Source organism: Amblyraja radiata, chromosome 28 (genome assembly GCF_010909765.2).
Source record: "Amblyraja radiata isolate CabotCenter1 chromosome 28, sAmbRad1.1.pri, whole genome shotgun sequence".
Classification (NCBI taxonomy): domain Eukaryota; kingdom Metazoa; phylum Chordata; class Chondrichthyes; order Rajiformes; family Rajidae; genus Amblyraja; species Amblyraja radiata.
The window spans coordinates 10,231,801-10,257,779 of NC_045983.1; the positions used below are offsets into that span (position 1 = coordinate 10,231,801).

Genomic DNA, 25,979 nt, shown 5'->3' on the forward strand with positions numbered 1-25,979 from the left:
CCCCCCTTCCTCTTCTCCAGCTTTCTCCTCCCTCACAGCACAGAGTGCTTGGGTGCTGTCTGTGTGGAGTGTGCACGTTCTCCCTGTGACCACATGGGTTTCATAAGATCATTAGTGATAGGAGCAGAATTAGGCCATTCGGCCCATCAAGTCTACTCCATCATTCAATCATGGCTGATCTATATCTCCCTATCAACCCCATTCTCCTGCCTTCTCCCCATAACTTCTGACACCCATATTAATCAAGAATCTATCTATCTCTGTCTTAAATATATCCACTGACTTGGCCTCCACAGCCTTCTGTGGCTAAGAATTCCACAGATTCACCACCCTCTGACGAAAGACATTCTTCCACATCTCCTTCCTAAAAGAAGGTCCTTTAATTCTGAGGCTATGACCACTCCTAGACTCTTCCACTGCCTTTCACTAAACTGTATATTTCAACGAGGTCCCCTCTCATTCTTCTGAACTCCAGTGAGTACAGGCCTAGTGCTGTCAAATATGTTCATCATATGTTAACCTACACATTCCTGGGATCATTCTTGTAAACCTCCTCTGGACCCTCTCCAGAGCCTTATGTGGGTGCTTTGGTTTTCTCACACATCCAAAGACCTGTGGGTTTTTAGGTTAATTGGCCTCTGTAAATTGGCCTCTGAGGGAGTGCAGCGTAGGTTTACAAGGTTAATTCCCGGGATGGTGGGACTGTCATAAATTGAGAGAATGGAGCAGCTGGGCTTGTACACTCTGGAGTTTAGAAGGATGAGAGGGTATCTCATTGAAACATATAAGATTGTTAAGGGCTTGGACACGCTAGAGGCAGGAAACATGTTCCCAATGTTGGGGGAGTCCAGAACCAGAGGCCACAGTTTAAGAATAAGGAGTAAGCCATTTAGATCGGAGACGAGGAACCACATTTTCTCACAGAGAGTGGTGAGTCTGTGGAATTCTCTGCCTCAGAGGGAGGTGGAGGCAGGTTCTCTGGATGCTTTCAAGAGAGAGCTAGATAGAGCTCTTAAAAATAGCGGAGTCAGGGGATATGGGGAGAAGGCAGGAACGGGGTACTGATTGGGGATGATCAGCCATGATCACATTGAATGGCGGTGCTGGCTCAAAGGGCCGAAAGGGCCTACTCCTGCACCTATTGTCTATTGTCTATTGTCTATAAATTGCACCTGGTGTGTAGGAGTGGGTGTGAAAGCGGGATAACGTTGAATTAGTGTGAATGGGTGATCGATGGTCAACATAGACTCGGTGGGCCAAAGGACCTGTTTCCATACTGTAGTTTTCACTCAATCAAAATGCCTCAAGGGTTATTTCAAAGAGCAGGGGAGTCCACCCAGATATGCAGGGGGCAGTATTTAACTCTCAGTCATCACCACTAAAAGCCATTGCTGCTCGAGGCTAGCCTTGTATTAATTGACTGGCACATTACTACATAACAAAAATGCTTCTTCAAAGTCAAAGTCAAAGTAGCCTTTATTGTCTTTGGCTGTAAACCACTTTTGTCACAGCTGAAGTTCATGAGAGACACTAAAGACACTTCTCGACTTATGTAATGGGGGACGTACGTAAACTCGCACTTACTGTACGTAAGCAATTGTTTAAGCTCATGCTTCATTTCCAAGTTGTGTGTCTTGGTAGCAGCGCACTACTCCCATCGCAAACCAGTCAGCTTTTCTCGTGGATGCTCCCCCGTGGTCTCCTTGTCGGAGTTCCCACATGTTCTCCACCTCGGATCATTCCTCGAGGTCTCCGCGTAGGAGCTTCCCCTTGGTCCACACGCATACTGTAGCTATTGTGTAAAATATGGTCTAAAACAGCCCATAAACTACTTCTAAAGTTTCAATTTAGGATTAAAAAAGAACAAATTGTTTTTGTTTAAATAACATAACATGCCCACTAATTGTCTCAGCCAGCTTCTGCTTTCTTGTTACAGACAAATAGCTTCCAGGTATGTTCACAACTTTGGATTAGACAGTTTTTCACTCTTTATACAGTGTCTGCTGTACAGTACAATATAGTACACACACAGTTCGAAGGGTAAATTTACACATGCACAGTTATTCTACTGTTTCTGACATGGGTAATATGTGACTTACGCAAGTGTCTGCGGGACATCACCCTTATGTAGTTGGGGAGCGTCTGTATATAAATGTCAAGTACAAAGTGCTGGAGGAACTCAGCGGGCCAGGCAACATCTGTGGAGGGGCAGCTCCTCATATTCCACTAGGGTAGCTTACAACCTCTCACTTCAGGTAGCCCCGGCATTCCCTCCCTCTCTATCCCTCCCCCACCCTACAAACAGCTAACAATTACTTGTTTCCTTTATCATCATAGGCACACAAAAATGCTGGAGAAACTCAGCGGGTGCAGCAGCATCTATGGAGCGAAGGAAACAGGCAACGTTTCGTCCCGAAACGTTGCCTATTTCCTTCGCTCTATAGATGCTGCCGCACCCGCTGAGTTTCTCCAGCATTTTTGTGTACCTTCGATTTTCTAGCATCTGCAGTTCCTTCTTAAACCCTTTATCATCGTTACTTTTTTTCATATCTTTTATTCATTGCTCTTTATCTCTCCACATCACCGTCTGTATCTCTCGTTTCCCTTATTCCTAACCAGTCTGAAGAAGGGTCTCTACCCGAAACGTCACCCATTCATTCTCTCCAGAGATGCTGCCTGTCCCGCTGAGTTACTGCAGCTTTTTGTGTCTATCTTCGGTTACAACCCAACTTTTTTTTTTGTCCCACCCCCCCACCTCTTTTCCTACTTTCTTCCCCCTACTTGGTAACTCAAAACGTCACCTATCCATGTTCTCCAGAGTTGCTACCTGAGCCGCTGTGTTACTCCAGCAGTTTGTGGTTTTTTTAATAAACCAGCATCTGCAGTTTATTGTGTGTCCCCCACTACAGTCAATCTGGAGAAGGGTCCTGACCCGAAATGTTGCCTGAATATTCCCTCCACAGATGCTGCCTGACCCACTGAGTTTCTCCAGCACTTTGTGTTTTGCTCAAGGTTCCAGCATCTGCAGTTCCTTGTGTCTCCACAATATAAATGCAAGTGATTTTGCTTATGGCCCCCCTTCCCATCCTTCCAAATGCCCTCTCAAATAATTGGCTTCATCCATTGAATTATAGAGGCATAGAGTCCTACAGCATGGAAACAGGGCCTTCAGCCCAACTTGCCCCCATCGGCCAACATGTCCCAGATACACTAGTCCCACCTGCCCGCATTTGGTCCACATCCCTCCAAACCTGTCCTATCCATGTAGATATTTAACAAATGAAAGAAAAGAGAACTTGCTTATATACAACACTCTCCACAACCTCTGGAGATCTCCAGGGTGCTTTATAACCACTGAAGTGCCTTCCCGATATGCAATCAGCTGTTGTAATACAGAAAAACTCAGCAACAAGAGTGTGAAGGAGATCTTACAGATGGTAATGAGAGACATTCTAATCTGTTTTACTTGTTGTTTAAGTGATAAATATTGGCGGGGATGTCAGGGAGTGTTCTCCTGTGATCACAGTAATTTACACGAGTATCTTGTTTCTTTTTGCTGAAGAGCAGAGAGCAAAGGTGAAAATACATAGTATTCACAGCCTTTAAACAGTCCATGACTACACAGACCTTCCTAAGTGAAGCAACAAACAGTTTGCTGGAGATAAAAGTGATGGATTTCCCTCCTGGGATAAATAAAGTTCTATCGTATCGTATCGTAGTAACTCAGCAGTACAGGCAGCATCTCTGGAGAAAAAGGATGGGTGACGTTTTGGGTCAGGACCCTTCTTCAGACCTCAGAGAGAGGTTGTTGACCTGACACTGTGTTACCAAGCTCTCTATCTCCTTCCACTAAGTCCAGAAGGGAGCATTGGGCCCAGATGAGGAGCTGTTCCACAAGATTACTTTTGGGTTTCAGTGCAACATTGCAGGAGGCCACTGAGGAATAGGTTAGACTCTAATTGTTAGAGGGAGAGTGACATTACATTGTGGGATTACACTAGCTCCAGAGAACGTAGATAGGTGATGTTTCAGGTCGGGACTTCTTCAGACCCGAAACGTCACTTAACCATGTTCTCCTGCGATGCTGCTTGACCTGCTGAGTTACCCAGCTCTTTGTGACTGCTAATTGTGAAGCAAAGCAAGAATTTCATTGTCCTATCTGGGACACATGACAATAAACCCTCTTGAATCTTGAATCTTAATTCTGTCCTTGTTTATTGTTGCTCTATTTAGATATATATAGATATGCCATTTATTGTCACTATACATGTACAATGAGATTAAAAGCAGCTCGTACTCAGTGCATACATATAATTTAGTACAAAAAACAAGAAACAGAAAACAAAACAAGGGGGGGGGGGATAGGTGCACAATTCTGCGGCGCTATATACACATCTATAAAGGCAAATTGGTGAAGGATGAATAGGTAGTATTCTTAGGCAGATGTTTAAAAGTTATATTAAAATATTAAAAATTATTTTAAAAATATTAAAAATTACAGTTACAATACACATTACAGTTCCAAATTTCAGTACGTGGATAGAATAGATGGAAGTCCGGGTGTTGGTCTGTGAAGTCAGTGCATGTGTGAGTTAAGAGTAGTTATGACTTTCGGAAAACAACTGTTCCTGAGTCTATTTGTCCTAGTTTTGATGCACCTATAGCGCTTTCCAGAGGGCAGCAGGTCGAACAGTCCAAACGCAGGATGGGAGCTGTCCTTGATGATATTCTTTGCCCTGCTAAGGCAGCGGGAGGTGTAAATATCCATCAGGGAGGGGAGAGGGCAACCAATTATCTTCTGTGCTGTCCTAGTTACCCTCTGAAGCCTCTCCCTGTCTGCCATGGTGCAGCTGCCGTACCATGCTGTAATGCAGTATGTCAGCAGGCTCTCGATGGACGAGCGGTAGAAGGTCAGCAGCAGGTTAGAGTCCAGGTTGTGCTTCCTGAGAACCCTCAGGAAGTGCAGCCGCTGCTGAGCCTTCTTGATGACCGCTGTCGTGTTGTCTGTCCAGGAGATGTCAGCAGAGATAAGGACGCCGAGAAACCGGAAGGTGTTGACCCTCTCCACACACTCACCGTTGATATGTAGGGGGGCTAAGTCGGTGCTGTGCCTCCTGAAGTCGACAGTGAGCTCTTTTGTTTTCCTGGTGTTCAGAGCCAGATTGTTTTCTGAGTACCAGGTTGTCAACTTCAGGACTTCCTCTCTGTAGGCTGCCTCGTCTCCCTTTGAAATAAGTCCGACTACAGTAGTGTCGTCAGCAAATTTGACGATGCGGTTGTTGTTGTGGGCCGGACTACAGTCGTAGGTGTAGAGACAGTATAGGAGGGGGCTTAGCACACAGCCCTGTGGGGAGCCGGTACTCAACCTACGAGTGGAGGAGAGGTGGGGGCCGAGTCTCACAGTCTGGGGCCGGTTGGTGAGGAAATCTTATATCCAGGCACATGTGAGAGTGGGGAGGCCGAGAGTGACCAATTTATCAATGAGAATGTCCGGAATGATTGTGTTGAAAGCTGAGCTATAATCCACAAAGAGCATCCGGACGTAGCTCTGCCCCTGCTCCAGATGGCTCAGCACAGAGTGGAGAGCTACGGTGATGGCGTCTTCCGTGGATCTATTTTGGCGATAAGCGAATTGGTGGGGGTCGAAGTCTGGTGGTAGATAGTCCTTGATGTGCTGGAGGACCAGTCTCTCGAAGCACTTCGTGATTACCGGAGTGAGGGCCACGGGACGGTAATCATTTAGGGTAGTGATGGGAGACTTCATCGGCACTGCGACGATTGTGGCTGATTTTAGGCAGGACGGGATAACTGCCTGGTCCAGGGAGAGGTTGAAAATTCTGGTGAAGATGACAGTGAGCTGGTGGGCACACGCTTTGAGCACCTTACCAGGTACTCCATCTGGGCCGGTAGCCTTCTTGGGATTCACTGCCAGGAGCACCCTTCTGACATCGTGCTCCCTGACAGTGAGTGGAGTAGTACAGGAGCCAGGTGAGGGTGGGAGCAGGGCTGTAGCAGGTGAGTGCTGCTGTTGTGATGTTTCAAAGCGGGAGAAGAAGCAATTAGCTTTTCTGCCAGCGGCACACTCAGGTCTTCTGACTTTGTGGCATTTCCTGTAAACCCGGAGTTTAACTGACTTCTCTGTAATTATTTGGTTTATCCCCACAACAAGTTTTGAACAAAGTTATAACAATTCCACTTTGTCCGTCGTCAACACCAGACCTGAATCTATAGTTGTTTGGAAGATGATGACCAGGGCTTCCCTTAAAGCCCCTGTCCCACTTGGGAAACCTGAACGGAAACCTCTGGAGACTTTGCGCCCCACCCAAGGTTTCCGTGCGGTTCCCGGAGGTTTTTGTCTGTCTCCCTACCTGCTTCCACTACCTGCAACCTCCGGCAACCACCTGCAACCTTGGGACTTTGGGGAGCAAAGTCTCCAGAGGTTTCCGTTCAGGTTTCCTAAGTGGGACAGGGGGTTCCCTCCACAACCTGGGATGTATCCACCTCGACCAGGAGATTTCTCCATTTTAAGTCCAGTCACCCATTTCAGTATCTCACCCTTTCAATTGTTAGTCCATCGACAATTTTATTTACATGCTTCTTTGCTGAACTACTTTGCTTTGCTGCCTCACAGCACCAGAGACCCAGATTCAATCCTGGCCTCAGGTGCAATCTACGTGGCGTTTGCACGTTCTCCCTGTGACCACGTTGGTTTCCTCTGGGTGCTCCAGTTTCCTCCCACATCCCAAAGACGTGCGGGTTTGTAGGTGAATTGACCTCTGTAAATTGCCCCGAATGTGTAGAGAGTGGATGAGAAAGTGGGATAACATAGAAATTGTGTGAATGGATGATCTATGGTCAGTGTGGACTTGGTGGCCCGAAGGGCATTTTTCCATGCAAAATGTTAAAATCATTCAAACCCTATCTTCTTCTTTGATATAAAGCACTTATTTATTGTCATCCATTTCCTTCTCCCTCATGAGCCTATCTTGGTTCTACTTACTTAAATCCATTCGTCCCATTCACCCCAGCTATTCCATGTGATAGGTCTGAAGAAGGGTCTAGACCTGAAACGTCGCCCATTCCTTCTCTCCAGAGATGCTGCCTGACCCGCTGAGTTACTCCTGCATTTTGTGTCCATTCCATGTGATAGTTTATCTCACGTCATTACAATGACAGCAAGTCAGGAGGGTTTTGATGGATTTGCCTGTGGGATAGGAACAATCATTCTTAGTTTAAGAAGACAAGTGACAGAAGAAATTTGAAGTAGATTTATCGTGTGTGCTGTTTCTGGTGTCCCATGCTGTATCGTCTCATCCTTGCCTTGGGATCAGCCATCCATCTTCTACAGTACATTGTATTATGTTTTAGGCGTTTTATGTTTTTATTATGTTTTTGATGTGTTAAAGTGAGAGGGGAGAGATTTAAGAGGGACCGCAGGAGAAACTTTTTCACTGAGGACATAGACTGTATCTAGAATGAACTGTCAGATGAAGCTACAGAAGCAGATACAATTACGACTTTCAAAAGACATTTGGACAGATATATGGGTAGGAAGGTTAAGAGGGATCTCAGGAGCAACTTTTTCGCTCCAAAATGGGCCAAATGCAGGCAAATGGGACCAACATATAATTTGCCTACTTGGATCGACAAGGTGGGCCGAAGAGCCTGGTTCAATGCGGTGTAACTCTAGGATGTTATGACTCGAGGAGCTGAGTGTCCAGAGCTAATATTGAACTGTTTCTGCCGATGTTTAGAATCAGTTCTCGACCCGAAACGTCACCCATTCTTCAGAGATGCTGCCTGTCCCACGGAGTTACTCCAGCATTTTGTGTCTATTTACAATCAGTTGGTCTAAAGTGCAGGCAGCCTTTCTTTTCCAGTGAATTGTTCCCTTAACTGACGACTCCTATCAGGGCTTTTGATTCTTTCTCTGACGCTAATTGACCTCAATACTATTGGAGTGGAGGAAACTGCTGTTAAACCACTTCCTTTAAGTAACTCATAAAAGAAACAGTGCAGTCAATTTGTTAAAGCCCAAGGGGACATTGATTAGATCATTGGCAGCTCATCTCAGCACCATGGTGCACAGAACAAGGAGGGAGGCACTGGGCTTGCTGAGCTATTGACATCCTTTCTCACCTTTATTGAAGTTGTTGTGGGGTGAAGACAAAGAAGAATCACTTGACTGTCCTCCAACCCGTTGCTAGATACATTACGGAAGAACAGGAGAAATCTTTAGTTTACAGTGTGGAAACAGGCCCTTCGGCCTACTGAGACTGCGCTGACCAGCAATCCCCGCACATTAACGTTATCCTACACACACAAAGGGACAAAAAGTAGTAAACACTGCCCAGTCCATCATCGGCTCTGACCTTCCTTCCATTGAGGGGATTTATCGCAGTCGCTGCCTCAAAAGGCTGGCAGTATCATCAAAGACCCACACCATCCTGGCCACACACTCATCTCCCTGCTACCTTCAGGTAGAAGGTACAGGAGCCTGAAGACTGCAACAACCAGGTTCAGGAATAGCTACTTCCCCTCAGCCATCAGGCTATTAAACCTGGCTCGGACAAAACTCTGATTATTAGCAACCACTTTCTGTTATTTGCACTACCAGTTTATTTATTCATGTGTGTATATATTTATATCATGGTATATGGACACATTTATCTGTTTTGTAGTAAATGCCTACTATTTTCTGTGTGCTTAAGCAAAGCAAGAATTTCATTGTCCTATACAGGGACATATGACAATAAACTCACTTGAACTTGAATTTACAATTTCCAGTTTTACCAAGCCAATTAACCTACAAACCTGTACGTCTTTGGAGTGGCTATTCATCCCCTGGAACCAGGTCCGTCCGTCAGTCAGTGAGATTGTGATACATAGAGCAGTACAGCACAGGAACAGGCCCTTCGACCCACAAGGTCCGTGCCGAACTAATCTCTGCCTGCACGTGATCCATATCCCTCGATCCCCTGCATGACCATGTGCCCATTTAAAAGCCTCTTAAACACCACTAAGGTATCTCCCTCCACCACCACCACCCCTGGCAGTGAGTTCCAGGCACTCACCCCATCTGCACCTCTCTTTTAAACTTTGTCTCTTTCATCTTAATCTTTTGCCCTCAAGTTTTTTACATTTCCATCCTGGGTAAAATATTGTCCATCATACCCATGCCTCTCATAATTGTATACACTTCTGTTAGGTCTCCTCTCAGCCTACCAAGTTCCAGAGAAAACAATCCAAGTTTGTCCAACCTCTCTTTCTAGCTAATACCCTCTAATCCAGACAGCGTTCTGGTAAACCTCCCCTGCACCCTCTCCATGGTTCTTCATCTTTCCTGTAATGTACCAGAACTGCACACAATTCTGCAAATGCAGTCTAACGACAGTCCTATAATGCTGCATCGTGTTGTTAAGGGTCATGCATTAACTGCACATTTTCCTCTTACATTTGATCTACCAAAGTGCAACACCTCACACTGGCTCGGATTAAACTTTATCAGGAGTTGGACTATCCACATACTGTTTTACGAAACCCTCTTGCACATATCTTACAAATTCTGCCCAATCTAAGCCTTTGGCACTGAACAAGTCCCAGTCAATAATAGGAAAGTTAAAATCACCCACTAAGACAACCCTGTTGCTTTGACATCATTCATTAATCTGCTGACATATCTGTTCCCCCATCTGCTGCTTGCTATTGTGGGGCCTATAGTACAATCCCATCTTTCTTATTTCTAAACCCCACCCATACCGCCTGAGCGGACAAACCCTGCAGGACGCCGCGCCTGCCTCCCTGATCAGTAGCGCAACTCCTCCACTTCCTTTGCCTCCCCCTCGATCACGTCTGATACATCGGATGATTGAGCTGCCAGCTATGTCCCTGCACAATGGCATCATAGTCCCAAGCATCGATCCAGGCTCCAAGTTCATCTGCTTTCTCCACAATACTCCTGACATTGAAATGAACACACATCAGCTCAGAATGGCCCTGCCCTTTTGCTTAACTTGTGCACATGAGGCACCAGCCGTCTCTGTTTTAGACTCTGTTGTTGCTGACAATCCATCAGTGCTGCTCTGTAAACGGTCGTTCCCACTGAACACGACAGCCTGTGGTAGGAATGCTGTCCCAATTACTAGTCTGTTTCTGCAACATTAAATTGCACTTAACACCAGCCTGCATTTAATTTTTTGGCATTGGAAATCAATAAGGATAGGGCAGCGTGCATCAACTCTTGCTTCACAGCGGCAGGGTGTCTTTGCCCCCTTGTGGTGAGTCCCAGTCTTGATTGATTGAAAGATACGCCATGGAAACAGTCCCTTCAGCCCAGCGAGTACATGCTGACCATTGATCACACGCTCAAACTAGTTCTCTGTTATTCACTCCTTCTTGACCATCGAGCTGCCGGCCATCCAGGCAGGAAATTAGTTGCTGTTCCTGGAAAAGTGGAGATGAGGGAGAGAACCAGCCACAGTATTATTATCTAAATGGTGTCAAGTTGGGGAAAGGGGAAGTACAACAGGATCTGGGGGTCCTTGTTCATCAGTCAATGAAAGTAAGCATGCAGGTACAGCAGGCAGTGAAGAAAGCAAATGGCATGTTGGCCTTCATAACAAGAGGAGTTGAGTATAGGAGCAAAGAGGTCCTTCTGCCGTTGTACAGGGCCCTAGTGAGACCACACCTGGAGTATTGTGTGCAATTTTTAGTCTCCAAATTTGAGGAAGGACCTTCTTGCTATTGAGGGAGTGCAGCGTAGGTTTACAAGGTTAGTTTCCGGGATGGTGGGACTGTCATATGCTGAGAGAATGGAGCGGCTGGGCTTGTATACTCTGGAATTTAGAAGGATGAGAGGAGATCTTATTGAAACATATAAGATCATTCAGGGTTTAGACACGATAGAGACAGGAAACATGTTCCCGATGTTGGGGGAGTACAGAACCAGGGGCCACAGTTTAAAAATAAGGGGTAAGCCATTTAGAACGGAGATGAGGAAACACTTTTTCACACAGAGAGTTGTGAATCTGTGGAATTTTCTGCCTCAGAGGGCGGTGGAGGTCGGTTCGCTGGATACTTTCAAGAGAGAGCTAGATAGGGCTCTGAAAGATAGCGGAGTCAGGGGATATGGGGAGAAGGCAGGAATGGGGTACTGATTTTGGACGATCAGCCATGATCATATTGAATGACGGTGCTGGCTCGAAGGGCCAAATGGCCTACTCCTGCACCTATTTTCTATGTTTCTATCTTTTGCTGAACAGTGCAGCACACAAACAGGCTTTTTGGCCTGAGATATCAGTGCCGAACATGATGCCGATTTAAACAAAGACAAGTGTTTCAAGAGTGTTTAATTGTCACTTATGTTGACAACTGAACAATGAAATTATTACTTGCAGGAGTTTAACCGGCCTGTAAATGTGCGCAGATAATTATAATAATCAAAACAAATGTCTTTATATTGTATAGAAACAAGACTGCAGGTGCGAGTTTACAGAAAACACAGAGTGCTGGAATAGCTCAGTGGGTCAGGCAGCAATTCAGGAGAATATGAATAGGAATGTTTTGGGTTGGGACTAGAATGTTTTCTATCCATGTTCTCCTGAGATGTGCCTGACCCGCTGAGCTACTCCAGCAACCTGTGTCTTCTCTTTATATTAATAGCCCAAATACTAGCGCAACCAAAGGCACAGTCCACAGTGATTGAGATTAGCATTGTGTTGTGTTCAAGAGCCTAATGGTTGTTGGGAAGAAGCTATTCTTGAAATGACGCCTGAATATTCCCTCCACAGATGCTGCCTGACTTGCTGAGTTCCTCCAGCACTTTGTGTTTTGATCAAGATTCCAACATCTGCAGTTCCTCACATCTCCATGAACTCAATGTTCGATACAACAATTTCAGGAAGCCAGTCTTTCCTGTTTAGAAGCCAGAGCAGGCCCCTTCTGATGGAAGGGCATCCAACCCGAAACATTGGTTATTCTCTCCCCACACCTGCCAGAATCTGGAGCAAAAGAAACAACCCGCTGGGGGAACTCAGCAGCTCGAACAGCATCTGAGGGGGGAAATAAATTGTTGGTGTTTCATTCCGAGGAACCGAAGCATTGACTGGTCCTTTCTTCCCACAGACTCTTCTCAACCTGTTGAGTTCACCCAGCAGTTTGTATTTTGCTCCACATTACAGCAACTTCACGCTTTTGCGTCTCTGCCTGGCCCACCAGTTATTTGTAGCATTTTAATTGCTTTCAGATTTTCACCAGTCCCTTTGATCTGCACCCTCACAGTTCCCGTGTGTTCTTCTGGGGTTGATTGTCTCTAGCGACCTTCTAGTGGACTTTGTACCTGGACAGCCTGTATCTCCACCCTACCCCTATCCAGCCAATTATAGCCATTCGGCTATTTTACACTAAATATGCTCTAACACCTCCAAATAAGCTCGGATCTATAAGGACTTATGATTATTATTGCACTATTATTGCTTGTTTGTTTTTTTATGTGTACGTATGTGTGTCTATGTAGACATATGTAGGTATAATATGTGTATATGTGATATATTATGATTGTATATGTGAGTATATTTATCTATATTGTATATACACACACTGAACTTTTTGTTTCTCGTTTATTATATTGTTTACAGTGTACTATGTTTACATATTCTGCTGTGCTGCTGTAAGTAAGAATTTTATTGTTCTATCTGGGAGATATGACAATAAAACTTGCCTTGACTATCGCAAACATTCCCTCCACCTCTCCCCATCTCTGTAACACCTTCCCTCCACCTCTCCCCATCTCTGTAACTTAAAGCACATTTGCTCACTCACTTTTCCAATTCAGATGAAAGGACATTGATCACAAACATTAACTGCGTTTCTCTCTCCAGAGAACGCTGCCTGACCTGCTGCTTATTTCTAGTGTTTTCCGTTTTTCGTTCAATGCTGCTGTTTTGAAGAGGAGCAGAGAAGATATCCCTGGTGTCCCATCCACTATTTATCCTTCAATCTGCATTACTAAAACAGATTACCAAATCCACTGATGGTGCCACTGTGGCGCAGCTGGTAGAGCTGCTGCCTCACAGTGCTAGAGGCACAGGTTCGATCCTGACCTCGGGTGCTGTCTGTGTGGAGTTTACACATTCACCCTGTAACCATATGGGTTTCCTCCGGATGCTTTGGTTTCCTCCCACATCCCAAAGGCACGCTGGTTTGTTGACCTCTGTAAATTGCCTACAGTGTGTAGGGCGTGGATGAAAAAGTGGGATAATATAAAACTATTATGAGTGAGTGATCTTGGTGGGCTTAAGGGCCTGTTTCCATGCTGTAAATCTAAGATAAGCTAAACTTTTTCGCACCATTGTTTGCGTAAGCATGCTATTTTCTGCTTTCTCCAGTACAACTTAACTACATTTCATCGATTATTTGCCTGTGAAGCACCTTTGAATGCCTGGAAAATCTGTGAATATTTCTACATAAATAGAAACCATTTCTGTCTTTTTATTGTGTGAATGAGCAAGTTCGGAGATCTTCTGGCCTATTCCTCATCCATTTTATTCTGTTCTGGCACTTAGATTTAAGCACTTGGAAAGCGATAGCATTGGTATATTCAAGAACGATTGAAGAAGCTAAAGAAATAAATAACTGACTGAGTTTAGATTTCTTTTCGGTCCTAAAAAATACAGGGGCTGTACTTAAAGGCCAAAGAAACACATTATCCTGCCATTCAAGGAAATGAACAAGGCGTAGAATTACCAGTCGCTGAGCATAGGATTGGCAGCAAGGAAAATATTTTACAGTCGACGTGCATTGAAAGAGCATGGGGGCCAGAAGTGATAGTCATTGTAGTTTTACTAGAAATGGGGTCATGCCTTATGCATCTATCGGAGTTCTTTGAGGAGGTAATTCAATTAGTGCCCGAGAGCTATCCAATGAAAGTAATTTACTCGGATTTTCAGAAGCTATTTGATAAAGGTCAGCATTGAAGCTTTCAAAGAAGATTAAAGAATGCGGAATTAATGAGAAATTAGCTAACTGGATTGAAAACTGATTTGGCAATTGAAACGGAAGGGGACGGCAACTACAGAGAGCTCCGTCCTGTCGGACGGGGAAGGAGCAGCAGCAGTGAGAGGGGAGGGGGAACCGTGGAGGAAAGAACTGCAGATGCTGGTTTAAACCGAAGATAGACACAAAAAGCGGGACAGGCAGCATCTCTGGAGAGAAGGAATGGGTGACATTTTGGGTCGAGACCTTTCTTCAGTCCGAAGATGGCTCTCGACCCAAAACATCTCCCATTCCTTCTCTCCAGAGATGCTGCCTTCCCCGCTGAGTTGCTCCAGCTTTTTGTGTCTATCTTCGGGGAGGAGTAAGCGACTGCGGAGGCTCACACTGCCCTCTGAGTGCCACTCGTAAATAATGGAGAAGGGAATCATAAAATATTCTGCACATTTGCAGACGTTACCAAACCGAGCGGCCGTGAGAGAGAGAGAGAAGATGGCAGCGTTAGGCAGGGCCCCAGGGAGATTTGAGCAGGCAGGGAATGGAGTTCATCATTCATTTACTTTAGAGTAATAAAGATTCACACGGCGTCTGGATAAAAAAATAAAGAAAGCTTGATTTCTGCAATATCCTTCACAACCTCAAGAAGTTCAAAGCTTCTCGCAGTGGATGATATTGTTTGGAAACAGGTCAACAATAAATCAATTTGCTCACAGTATATCCCAGCTACAGCAAATCGACAGGTACCATGAGAGTCAAGAGCCAAGAGTGTGTAATTGCCATATGTACTGACAATGGGACCAGCAACATAACAGGCCCGTAAACACAATACACACAGACAGGATGTAGGAGACAACAATTCAGTAAATTAATCACCACAACACCAGTGCAAAAAACATCAAAGTCCTTAGAGCAACCAAAGACCATCTATAGAAGTTGAGGTTAGTGTTGTATAGTGTTGAAAAGCCCTGATGGTTGTTGAGAAGATGCTTTTCTTGAACCTTGTCGTCACGGTTTACAAGCTCTTATACTTTCTTCCCGATGGTAGGAGTGAAAGGAGAGACCGGCCACAGTGATGTAGGTCTGGTGATATTGGCTGTCTTATTGAGGCAGTGACTCCTATAGATCCCTTCAATGACGGAGAAATCAGTAGCTTTGATGGTCTGGGCAGGTGTCTACCACTTTCCGTGATCTCCTTTATTCCTGGGCATTCGGGAGGCCAAACCAGTGCCATGGTGCAACTAGTTACATGCTCCCTATCTTACACCTGCAGAAGTTCAAGAGAGTAATCGTCCACATCGAATCTTCCCAATCTTCTACCAAGTAACCACGCTTGGAGTACTGTGTGGAGTTCAGGTTACCCAACTATAGGAAGGATGTCATTGAGTTGGAAAGGGTGCAGAAGAGATTCACCAGGATATTATCTGGGCTTGCAGGCTTGAGTTATAGGGAGAAATTTGTCAGATTGGAAAGCTGAGGCGTTTTGTTTATTGAGGTTTATTTTTTGTTTATTTTACTTTATTGAGGTGTATTGTTTCCAATTTGGTGGAAGTTTCTTGATTAGAACGGGGTCAAGGGTTATGGGGAGAAGGCAGGAAAATGGGATTAGGAGGCAGAGATCAGCCATGATTGAATGGCCTAGTAGACTCGATGGGCCAAATGACCTAATTCTCATCCTATAACTTGTGAACATGAACTTGTGAAGTGTTAAGGACTGGATGTCACAGGTATAAAATAAAAAGAAGATGCATTTTATCCGGTGTAATGGAAGGTGAAATGCCCACAGATATGATGGAGAAAGGTTTCACTGTAATCTTCAAGAGAGAACTGGATGAATATGAGAGGTAGAAAAGATTAAAGAAAAACACCAGTGGATGGAACTTAAAGTTGTTCTGATAGGGTTCCAGCACAGACATGAGGGGCCGAATGGCTTCCCTCTGCACTGTAATACACCCCTGTACCAGGGAGGGCGGGGTGCGGGCGATCTTTAAATTTCTCCCTGTAAAGGAGTTTGTTCTCACATCCTAGGGAGTTTATCCCTGAAGCAGAAGATACCGAGCCCATGCTAAATTCATCAAATATAATTGGGACGGTGTCAAGAGATGTGACAGTTGGCATCCATACATTCCATAAGGGAAAAGCTATTGGGCTTACAACGCTTCACATGGCAAATTTTCATAAATGTTATTATTTATTCTCTGCATTGGAATGCATTAATATCCCTTGAAAATCTCTCATTGCTTTCAGATGGTAATGAGCTTTTGTCTGTGATTTGTTTTTTAAATTTGTGTTTCATGATCTTGGAAGCATGCATTTATTGCCCATTCCCTAATTGGCCTTGAAAAAAAAAGTTATATGGCCATTTCGTAGTCAACCATTTTGGCGAGCCCAGATCCTGTATACCTCAGCCAGGGTAGGAACATAGAACAGTACAGCACAGAAACAGGCCCTTCAGCCTTTAATGTCCATGCCGAACACGATGCCAAGATAAACGAATCTCCTCTGCTTGCCCGTGATCCATATCCCTTTGTTCCCTACAATACCACGTGCTTATCTAAAAGCCTCTTAAACACCACTACTGTCGGCATTCCAGCCTCCTACCTCAATGTGTGAAAAAACACTGTCTCGTCTCCTTTAAACTTTGCCCTTCTCACCAAAAAGATACTGTATGTTCTCCAGTCCTTGACACTTTTACCCAGAATAAAAGATTCTGAATGTCTACCTTAACTATGCCTCTCATAATGTTATGTACTTCTGTCAGGAATGACAGATTTTATACCCTGAAGAGCATTGGTGATCTAAAGTTTTCAAGAAGGAACTGCAGATGCTGGAAAATCGAAGGTAGACAAAATTGCTGGAGAAACTCAGTGGGTGCGGCAGCATCTATGGAGCAAAGGAAATAGGCAACGTTTCGGGCCGAAACATTGCCTATTTCCTTCGCTCCATAGATGCTACCGCACCCGCTGAGTTTCTCCAACAATTTTGTCTACCATATGTCTAAATATGTTTTTACAACGACCCAGTCCTCGTCACGGTTTTACTCATGACCCGTGAAGAGGGCTGAGTATTAACGCCAGATTATCTATCCATATCCATATCTTCTATCTCTATATACTAAAACTCTGATCTTGTATATGGGTGTGTGTCTGTGTGTATAATCACATCTAATCGAAAAAACGACACGCTAACGGTAAAATGTTTACATATTCCGGTAGAGATTTTTCACCCTGGAGTCCAAAATCGCCTTATCTGAAAAAATCATGCTTTTTTTCTCGAGTTATTAATGAAAATGTTCACAAATCTGATAAGACTTTAAAATAAAAACGCCTGTCTTTCGCTGATGACGTCACAATGGATCTGCCTGCATGTCGTCTTGCTCTCGCTGCGAGTGACGTCCCCCCCACCCCTCCCTCCTCCCCCCCGTTATTCAAAAGACGCAGCCCTCTCACCCCCCACCTCTCCCTCCTCCCCCTCCTCTCCGCCCTCCCCTCCTCTTCCCCCTCCCCTCCTCTCTCCCCCTCCTCTCCCCCCCCACCTCTCCTCCCCAACCCCGCCCACCTCTCCCTCCTCCCCCCCGTTATTCAATAGACGCTCGGGGGCCACTTTCTCTTGGCGTTTTCTCTCGGCTCCTCGGTCGGCTCCTTTCTCTCCACCCCCCTCCTTTCTCTCTCACCCTCCCTTTTCATCCTTCCTCTTCCAACCCCCTCTCTCCCCCCTCTTCTCTCCCCATTCCTCTGTCCCCCCTCTCCTCCCCCTCTCTCCCCCCTCTCTCCCCCTCTCCCCCCTCTCTGTCCCCCCTTTCTCCCCCCCTTTCTCCCCTTCACTCTAACCCCCACTCTCCCCCCCCCCTCTCCCCCTCCCGCTCCACCTCTCTCTCTCTCTCTCTGCCCCTCTCTCTCTCTGTCTCTGCACCCTCTCAATCTGCCCCCTCTCTCTACCCCCCTCCCTCTCCCTCTCTAGATGCGCTTGCGAGTTGGGGGCTATGCGTGAGTGGATAGGGCGGGGATGGGGTAAAAGCGAATTAATAATATTAATATAATACCGAGGGGGGTGGTTAGTGTGTATGTGTGTAGGGGGTGGTTAGTGTGTGTGAGGGGGTTGGTTAGTGTGTGCATGACGCTGTAGGCCACTCTCCCCCGCAACCGTGCGTTGAGTGGATAGGATTGGGTCCCACTTGGTTGAGCAACTATTAAAACTCTGATCTTGTATGTGGATGTGTGTGTTTGTGTGTGTATGATCACATTTTCTCGGAAAAAAGATGCGCTAACGGTAAATTTTTTACATATTCCAGTAGAGATTTAACCCGTGAAGTCAAAAATCGGCATATGAAATTTTAATGCTTTATTTCTCGAGTTATTAATAAAAATGTTCAAAAATCTGAAAAAACATTGAATCTAAACGAGATGGTCTCGCTGATGATGTCACAATGCGACTGCTCCACGCGGCCTGCGCTGTGTTCCATGTGCTGCATGTGACATCACGATCCCTTCCCCCCTCGGCTCTGGATTGAAGCCGCTGAACTCGCAGTCCTTTGGTTGACACCCGCCGCACTGCCCGCTCCCCTCTCCCTGCTCCCTTCCTCCCCTCCCCTCCCCCCCTCCTCTCCCCCCTCCTCCTCTCCCCTCCTCCTACTCTCCCCTCCTCCTACTCTCCCCTCCTCCTCCTCTCGCCTCATCCACCTCCTCCCCCCCTCTCTCCCCCCTTTCTCCTCCCCACCTTGCTCATCATTCTCCTGTGCTGCAAGTGCAACAAGTTTTGTTGAGATCGGTGGTATATTTTAAAAGTTATTAAGGTTTAAAAATCTTAAAAGACGCGCATGCGCACATTGGTCTCCTCTGGACTGGGGGGATTGAGGGTGAGGTGGGGGTTGGGAGAGAGAGGGAGGGGAAAGTGGGGGAGGTGAGGAGGGAAAGTGGGGGATAGAGGTAGAGGAGGGGGGATAGACGGAGAGGAGAGTGTAGGGAGGGAAGTGGCGTTATGGAGGGACGGAGTGACTGAGGATAGGGGAAAGAAGAGGGAGGAGGTGAGGTGGGAGAGTGGGGGGGGGGAAGAGGGAATAGAGGGAGACGAAGGGGGAGTGGGGGAGATAGGGAGTGGGAAATAGAGGGAGAGGAGAGCAATGGGGGAGGTGAGGAGGGATAGTAGGGGGGATAGGGGGTGAGGAGTGGAGGATAGAGGGATAGGATGGGGGTAGGGAGGGGAGAGGAGTTATGGAACAAGGGAGGGAGTGACTGAGTCTAAGGGAAAGGAGAGGGCGGGAGAGGTAAAGGAGGGATTGGGGGAGTTAGGCAAACAGGAGGAATTTTGAGCAAATGCACCCTTTTTACCTCAGAATCCTTTCAGCTTGATGGAAAGTCACTGTTCACAAAGTATTTTTTTATCATAGACTTTTGAAATATCAAAATTGAGTGGGTGTAAGGTGATATAGACATAAGGTAGTGCAGGTGCCAGTTTATTACTAAAGTGTGGAGTAACTCAGCGGGCCAAGCAGCATCTCTGGAGAACATGGATAGCCAGCGATTTGGGATGGGAGCATTCTGCAGACTGGGCGACATTTCAGTTCTGGCCCCTTCTTCAGTCTGAAGAAGGATCTCGACTTGAAATGTACCTATTCAAGTTTTCCAGAGATACTGCCTAATCCATTCAGTTACTCCAGCAGTTTGTGTGTTTTTTTTCACATGCAAAGTGATGTTGTTGCTGCCACCTATCAGGATCGAGTTATTTTTAAGCCACAAAGTGCTGGGGTAATTGTGCGGGTCAGGCAGCACCTCTAGAGAACGTGGACTGGCGACGTTTTGGGTCAGGCGCTTCTTCTGACTGATTGTAGTGCAGGGGGAGAAAGCTGCAAGAGAGGTCAAGGGGGGGGTCAGGACAATCTCTGGCAAGTGGGAGGTGGCCATGGGTGAAGGAGGCTTTGATTGGCAAGTGGTTCGACAAAGGCCAGAGATGAAAATGCAAGGTGTGAGGTAAGGAGATAAGGATAGAAGAAGCACGAAGTGTGAAGCCAGAGGAAGGAATCTAGGTGGGAGGGGACGGGGGGAAGGAGAAGGGGAAGAATGAGTACTCTTCCAGGTCAGGCACAGGAGGGGAAGAAGGGGGGTGAGGGGATTCTTTGTATCCACTTTACTCCCTCATGATGTGACAACAAATCATTCCAATGACTCCACATATGAGATACATTTTCTTGCCCTAAATAGATAGATATAGATAGATATGCCATTTATTGTCACTATACATGTACAATGAGATTAAAAGCATCTCGTACTCAGTGCATACATATAATTTAGTACAAAAAACAAGAAACAGAAAACAAAACAAGGAGGGGAGGTATAGGTGCACAATTCTGCGGCGCTATATACATATCTATAAAGGCAAAATGGTGAAGGATGAATAGGTAGTATTCTTAGGCAGATTTTTAAAGTTATATTAAAATATTAAAAATTATTTTAAAAATATTAAAAATTATAATTACAATACATATTACAGTTCCAAATTTCAATACGTGGATGGAGTAGATGGAAGTCCGGGTGTTGGGCTGTGAAGTCAGTGCATGTGTGAGTTAAGAGTAGTTATGACTTTCGGAAAACAACTGTTCCTGAGTCTATTTGTCCTAGTTTTGATGCACCTATAGCGCCTTCCAGAGGGCAGCAGGTCGAACAGTCCAAACGCAGGATGGGAGCTGTCCTTGGTCATGAAGATATCAGTCACGGCTTAAACTTGTCTCATGATATTCAGTGCCACTGAACTCAGTGGAGAGAAACACGTGCAGGGGATGAATATCCAGTCCAGATCGTGAGTGTGTATCAACGTACGTCTTCAAGTTGTACAGGAGATATCGGGGTGAGTACCTCAGCTTCCAGTGTAACATGTTCACATTGTTAGCCCAGTGACAGACACCACTTAATATGAGAGTTCATAATACGATCCCTAATTATGTTTCAACAAGTTTTCATTTCAGAAAAGGGTATAAATATTTAATGCATCCTTGGATTTTCAAACTGGAATTTCACACTTAAAGCCGTAAGAATGAATAGAGTTGTAAACTTACGATGCCTTTAACAAACTCCTAAATTAATTCACAGCCAATTAAGTCTAACCATTCATTTTCATTATGGGCAAGCACCTGTTTATATTTGGAATCAAAGACATATGTTCCCTTGTCTGCCTATAATTAAAAGCCATGCACAGTTACGTATGCCAGATTTCTCTTTCCTCGGCTAGTGCCTGCCATTAGTCACAAAGTCTAAATGAAATTCCGCAGTTAAACCTATATCAATTGCTTCTTAAAACCTCGCTCTTTGACCAAGGTGTTTGGTCAACCTTCCCAACGCCTCCTTTGTCCCTTTCAATTCATGCTGTCAATTTTCACTTCTAAGATGCGCCCCAGCGTGTTTTCATGCACTGAAGGCGCCTCCTAATTGCATGTTTCTGCAGTGATTGAGAATCGGAGCTCACCTTTATTTCCTGCACGCAAAAGAAGCACATTACTCTGGATAGCGCGCTCTTCTCATGTGTGAAATTATTTCCTCCAAAGAGTTAAACAACAGAATTGGGAGAATGTAAACCTCAGTCAGTCACCGGGTGCCCTCCTTGTTGGTGGAATGTATTTCCTTGACAGCCATTAATTAAAGATGCTCCTGTTCAGCATTGTCACTGCAAGCTCCAACTTTGCACCTGACCTCTGCTCCATCTGGGAATGAGGAAAATCTAGCAGGAAATGGAATGGGCGGATCCCGCTTTCTGTGCTCCACCACCACCCATGGCTTCTCAGACGGCAGTTAAAGCCCAGCGGGTTATGCCGAGCCAAAGGAGAATACTATTTTCCTCCTGGCACTTTGCAGGTCTCAAGTTGGAATGCGTTGATATTCTAATCACTGTTTATATTCGTAGCATCTGGGGGAAAAGCATTGTGCCGATTCATGGCCAGACCAGAGAACTGTTCCTATTAGTAGTCTAGAGCAGGTGCTGGGCTCACTCACAATATGTTGGATTAAAGCTGCTTGTCCATTCACAATGATGCAGGATGTGGCATGAGTCCCATTCATTGCCAGGTCAATGCACTGTACCCACTGGTAGTGATAGACCATAGAACAGTACAGCACAGGAACAGGCCCAGGCCGAACATGATGCCAAGTTAAACAAATCTCATCTGCGTGCACATGATCTAAACCCCTCCATTCCCTGCATATCCATGCACCTATCTGAAAGCCTCTTAAATGCCACAATCATATCTGCTTCCACCATCACCACTGTTCCAGTTAAAAACTTGCCCACGTATTCTCTTTAAATGTTGCCCCTCTCACCTTACATCTATGCCTTCTAATCTGGTAAAGCCACTGTGCACGCTCTCCAAAGCCTCCACATCCTTCCTTTAATGGGTCGACCACAACTGCACGCAGTTCTCCAAATGCAGCCTATCTAAAGTCATATAAACCTGCAACATGGCTTCCTTACTCTTATACTCAACTAGACTAAGTGGGACCCGTTGGGTCCCTGTCACACGGGAGGCCTGGTCCCCCAACGCAACTCGTTCCCCAATGCAATATTCCACCACTCACCCGTTCCCCCAACGCAACCCGTTCCCCAACGCTATATTCCACCACTCACCCATAGCGCCTAGCTGCGCAGGCACGGCTTATTTCCCCTCATCCCCAGCACTACTTCCCCTTCCTCTTCATCCTTCCTCTTCTTTCCCCTCTCCTCCTCCCCTCCCCAATCCCTCCCTCACCTGTCCCTCCCTCTCCTTTCCCCTACCCTCCCTCCATAACTCCTCTCCCCTCCCTACCCACTAATTTCCCTCTATCCCCATCCTCTCCCCGTCTCCGGTGCCAGCCGCTGCCGCCAGCCTCAGCGCCCAGGCCCCAGGTTGTCGGCCTGGCCTCTCACCACCGCCGCCGCAATTTGAATTCTGGAAAGGTCGTTGGGTGCCCTTTGCGACTCCAGTAAAGACGCGCACAGGAACTCTCCCCCAACTGTGCATGCGCGGTTTTTAAGGTTTTTAAACCTTAATAATTTTTGTAATATGCCATCGATCTGAACAGAACTTGTTGCATTTACAACACAGGATGAGTAAGGTGGGAGCATTTTTTTAGCGCTATCATGTACCGTTTTTGCGCAAATAGAAAAACAATGCAAACCTGCAGATAACAAGATGAGAGTTTTAGTTTTATTTGTGTGTATATGTATGTATATATATATATATATATATATATATATATATATATATATATATATATAAATGCCCTGACTGCTGAAGACAAGCATACCATATGCCTCCTTTATAGGGTTGCCAACTTTCTCACTCCCAAATAATGGACAAAATGTCAAAATAAGGGAGAAATCCCGGACAACAATTCATTGACCGACTCAGCTGTGACTGGCTGAATGATGAGTTGGCCCAGGTGCTGGACTGCACATAAAGCCCAGCCGGCGGGCCAGCTGAGGAGTTTTGGCCCGGGCGCCGTACTTCGCGCACGATGTTGAGCCAAAACTCCTCAGCTGGCCCGTCTGCTGGGCTTTGTGTTCTGCTGCACGCAAAGTCCGGCACCCCATCCAACTCATTAACCGATCGGCCATGAGAAGGAGGGGTGGTGGTGTCGGCGGTAAGCGAAGGTCTGAGAGTCGGACAGCTGGTTGGGCTGTCAACCGACGGGGCCACTGGCGAGGCGCTGCTGCTGCACTCCATGGGTTGCACTACGTCGGGACAGATGAGGCGGGTCCGGACATGGCGTTCCGACCCAACAGTCCCCTCGCCCCGATTAGTAGCAGTCAAATACGGACAAGGGCGGTCCCGTATGGCGACAAACCAATTTAGCCCAATATACGGGATGTCCAGGCTAATACGGGACAGTTGGCAACCCTATTTCTTTACCACTCTGTCTACTTGAATTGGAGATAAAGCATTCTGCCCATTCATGGACGACTAAGGCTAGCCCTCGAAAACAAGGATGACTTGCATCCACTATGTGGATTGTGGGGTGGTTTTGTAAGGCTGTTGAGGGACCCACAGATTTTGTCTCGGGTAAATCAGTGGACACATGGCCCAGTAGGTGGGTAAATTACTACCTACCTGAGCCTGACATCAGTGGTGGGTAAATTACTAGAGGAGATTCTGAGGGACAAGATGTACCACCATTTTGAATAGCCAAGGACTGATTCGGGATAGTCAGCATGACCTACTGCATGGCAGGTCGTGTCTCACAAATGTGTTCTGGTTTTTTTAGGTAGCCCTAGTGGATTGATAAGGGCAGAGCAATGGACATTGTCTATACGGACTTTATCAAAGCTTTAGACACAGCTCCACATGTTAGGCTAGTCTAAAAGGGTAGATCGCATGGGTTCCAGGGAGATCAGAAGGGTGAAGGTTGTTTTTTTGACTGGTTGCCTGTGACCAGTGGTGTGCCATGGTGATCGGTGCCAGGCCCGTTGTTGTTTGTCATTTATGTAATTGATTTAGATGAGAATGGTCAAGGCATGGTTAGTAATGTCTTGACCAATATTTTGCAGATGACATCAAAATACGTGGTATGTATACAGTGAAGAAACTTATCAAGAATCACAGCAGGATCTAGATCAGCTGGGTTAGTGGGCTGAGGATTGGCAAATGGTGTTTAATTCAGAGAAATACATTTTGGGAAGTCAAACCTGAGTAGGAAATTCACAGTGAATGGCAGGGTCCTGGGGAGTATTGTAGAACACAGGGACCCAGGAGTACAAGTACAAAGTGCTCTGAAAGTGGCGACACAGGTAGGCAGGGTGTGAGGAAGGGGTTGGCACACCGGCCTTCCTCAGTCAAGGCACTGAGTATAGGAGTTGGCATTATTAAAGCTTTATTTCAGACACAGGTCCATATAACACATCAAACAGTACAAAGAATTACAAAGATACATTAAAAAATTGCATATTAGCCTAAAATATATATAAGCTATTGCACCAATGCCGTCTTAGCCTAGAAGTGAATCTATAGCAGCTTTTCAGAGGGCTGACTAGGGCTTCAATTATGTGGTTCTCTGATTTGTCCAGGCGACACATAAAACTAAACATCAGCTGTCTTAAGAGTGCCTCACAGGTTGGCACTCTAGTGGACACAAACAATTGACTGGCACTATGCCACCTAGGGACACGAAGTAGCAACCTCATTGCATCATTGTATGCAACCTTAAGCCTCTGCATACTCTTTTTCTTATAATTAGACCACAATTGAGCAGTATATAACGGTGTGATGTAGGTTCTGAACAGGGAACACTTCACAGAATCAGAGCACATATAAAACTTCCTTATAAGCATGTTGGCTTGAAGATAAATTTTACAGCGCTGTCGGTAGAGGTCTTTGTCATCCTTCCAGTCATCAGATATGACATGACCTAAGTATTTAATTTCCTCACACACAGCAAGAGGACTGTCTGACAAATAAAAGGTCGGAAAAGTTGATTCCCTGTCCTCAGCGCTTCTAATTACCATTATGCGGCTTTTCTTAGCGTTATACTTAATGTCATAATCAAGGCCATACTGAGAGCACACCTTCAGCATCTGCTGCAGCCCAGCACTATATGGACAGAGCAGGACCAGGTCATCTGCATACATCAGATGATTAACAATAGTGTTGCCCACAAGACAGCCAGTTTTTAGCCTATTTAACTGATTTGACAATTCATCCATATAAACATTAAATAAAATAGGAGACAAAATTCCTCCTTGCCGCACTCCGTTACTAACACAGAATGGAGCAGATACAACATTGTCCCATTTAACGTAAAACGTTTGATGGGCATACCAGAACACTAAGATTCTCACTAAGAATTTAGGGGCACCTCTATTTAGCAATTTTACAAACAAGTGTTCATGGTTAATTCTATCAAATGCCTTGGACGCATCAATAAAACATAGGAATACAGATGAATTCAGGCTTGTGTACCTGAACACAATCTCTTTAAGAGCATAGATACACAGGTCAGTTCCATGTTTTCTTTTGAACCCAAACTGATTGTCAGTAG

General features: G+C 45.6%; 1 protein-coding gene and 1 long non-coding RNA gene across 3 annotated transcripts in view; both read left to right on the plus strand.

Annotated features, from left to right (window-relative positions):
• dph1 (diphthamide biosynthesis 1) overlaps positions 1–25,979 on the plus strand; it is a 683,707-nt gene that overhangs the window by 444,814 nt on the left and 212,914 nt on the right. The window lies entirely within an intron of this gene.
• On the plus strand, positions 1,159–6,873 carry LOC116988816. Its single transcript, XR_004416075.1, has 3 exons — positions 1,159–1,236; positions 3,757–3,761; positions 6,860–6,873. It is a non-coding gene; the product is annotated as an uncharacterized LOC116988816 (long non-coding RNA).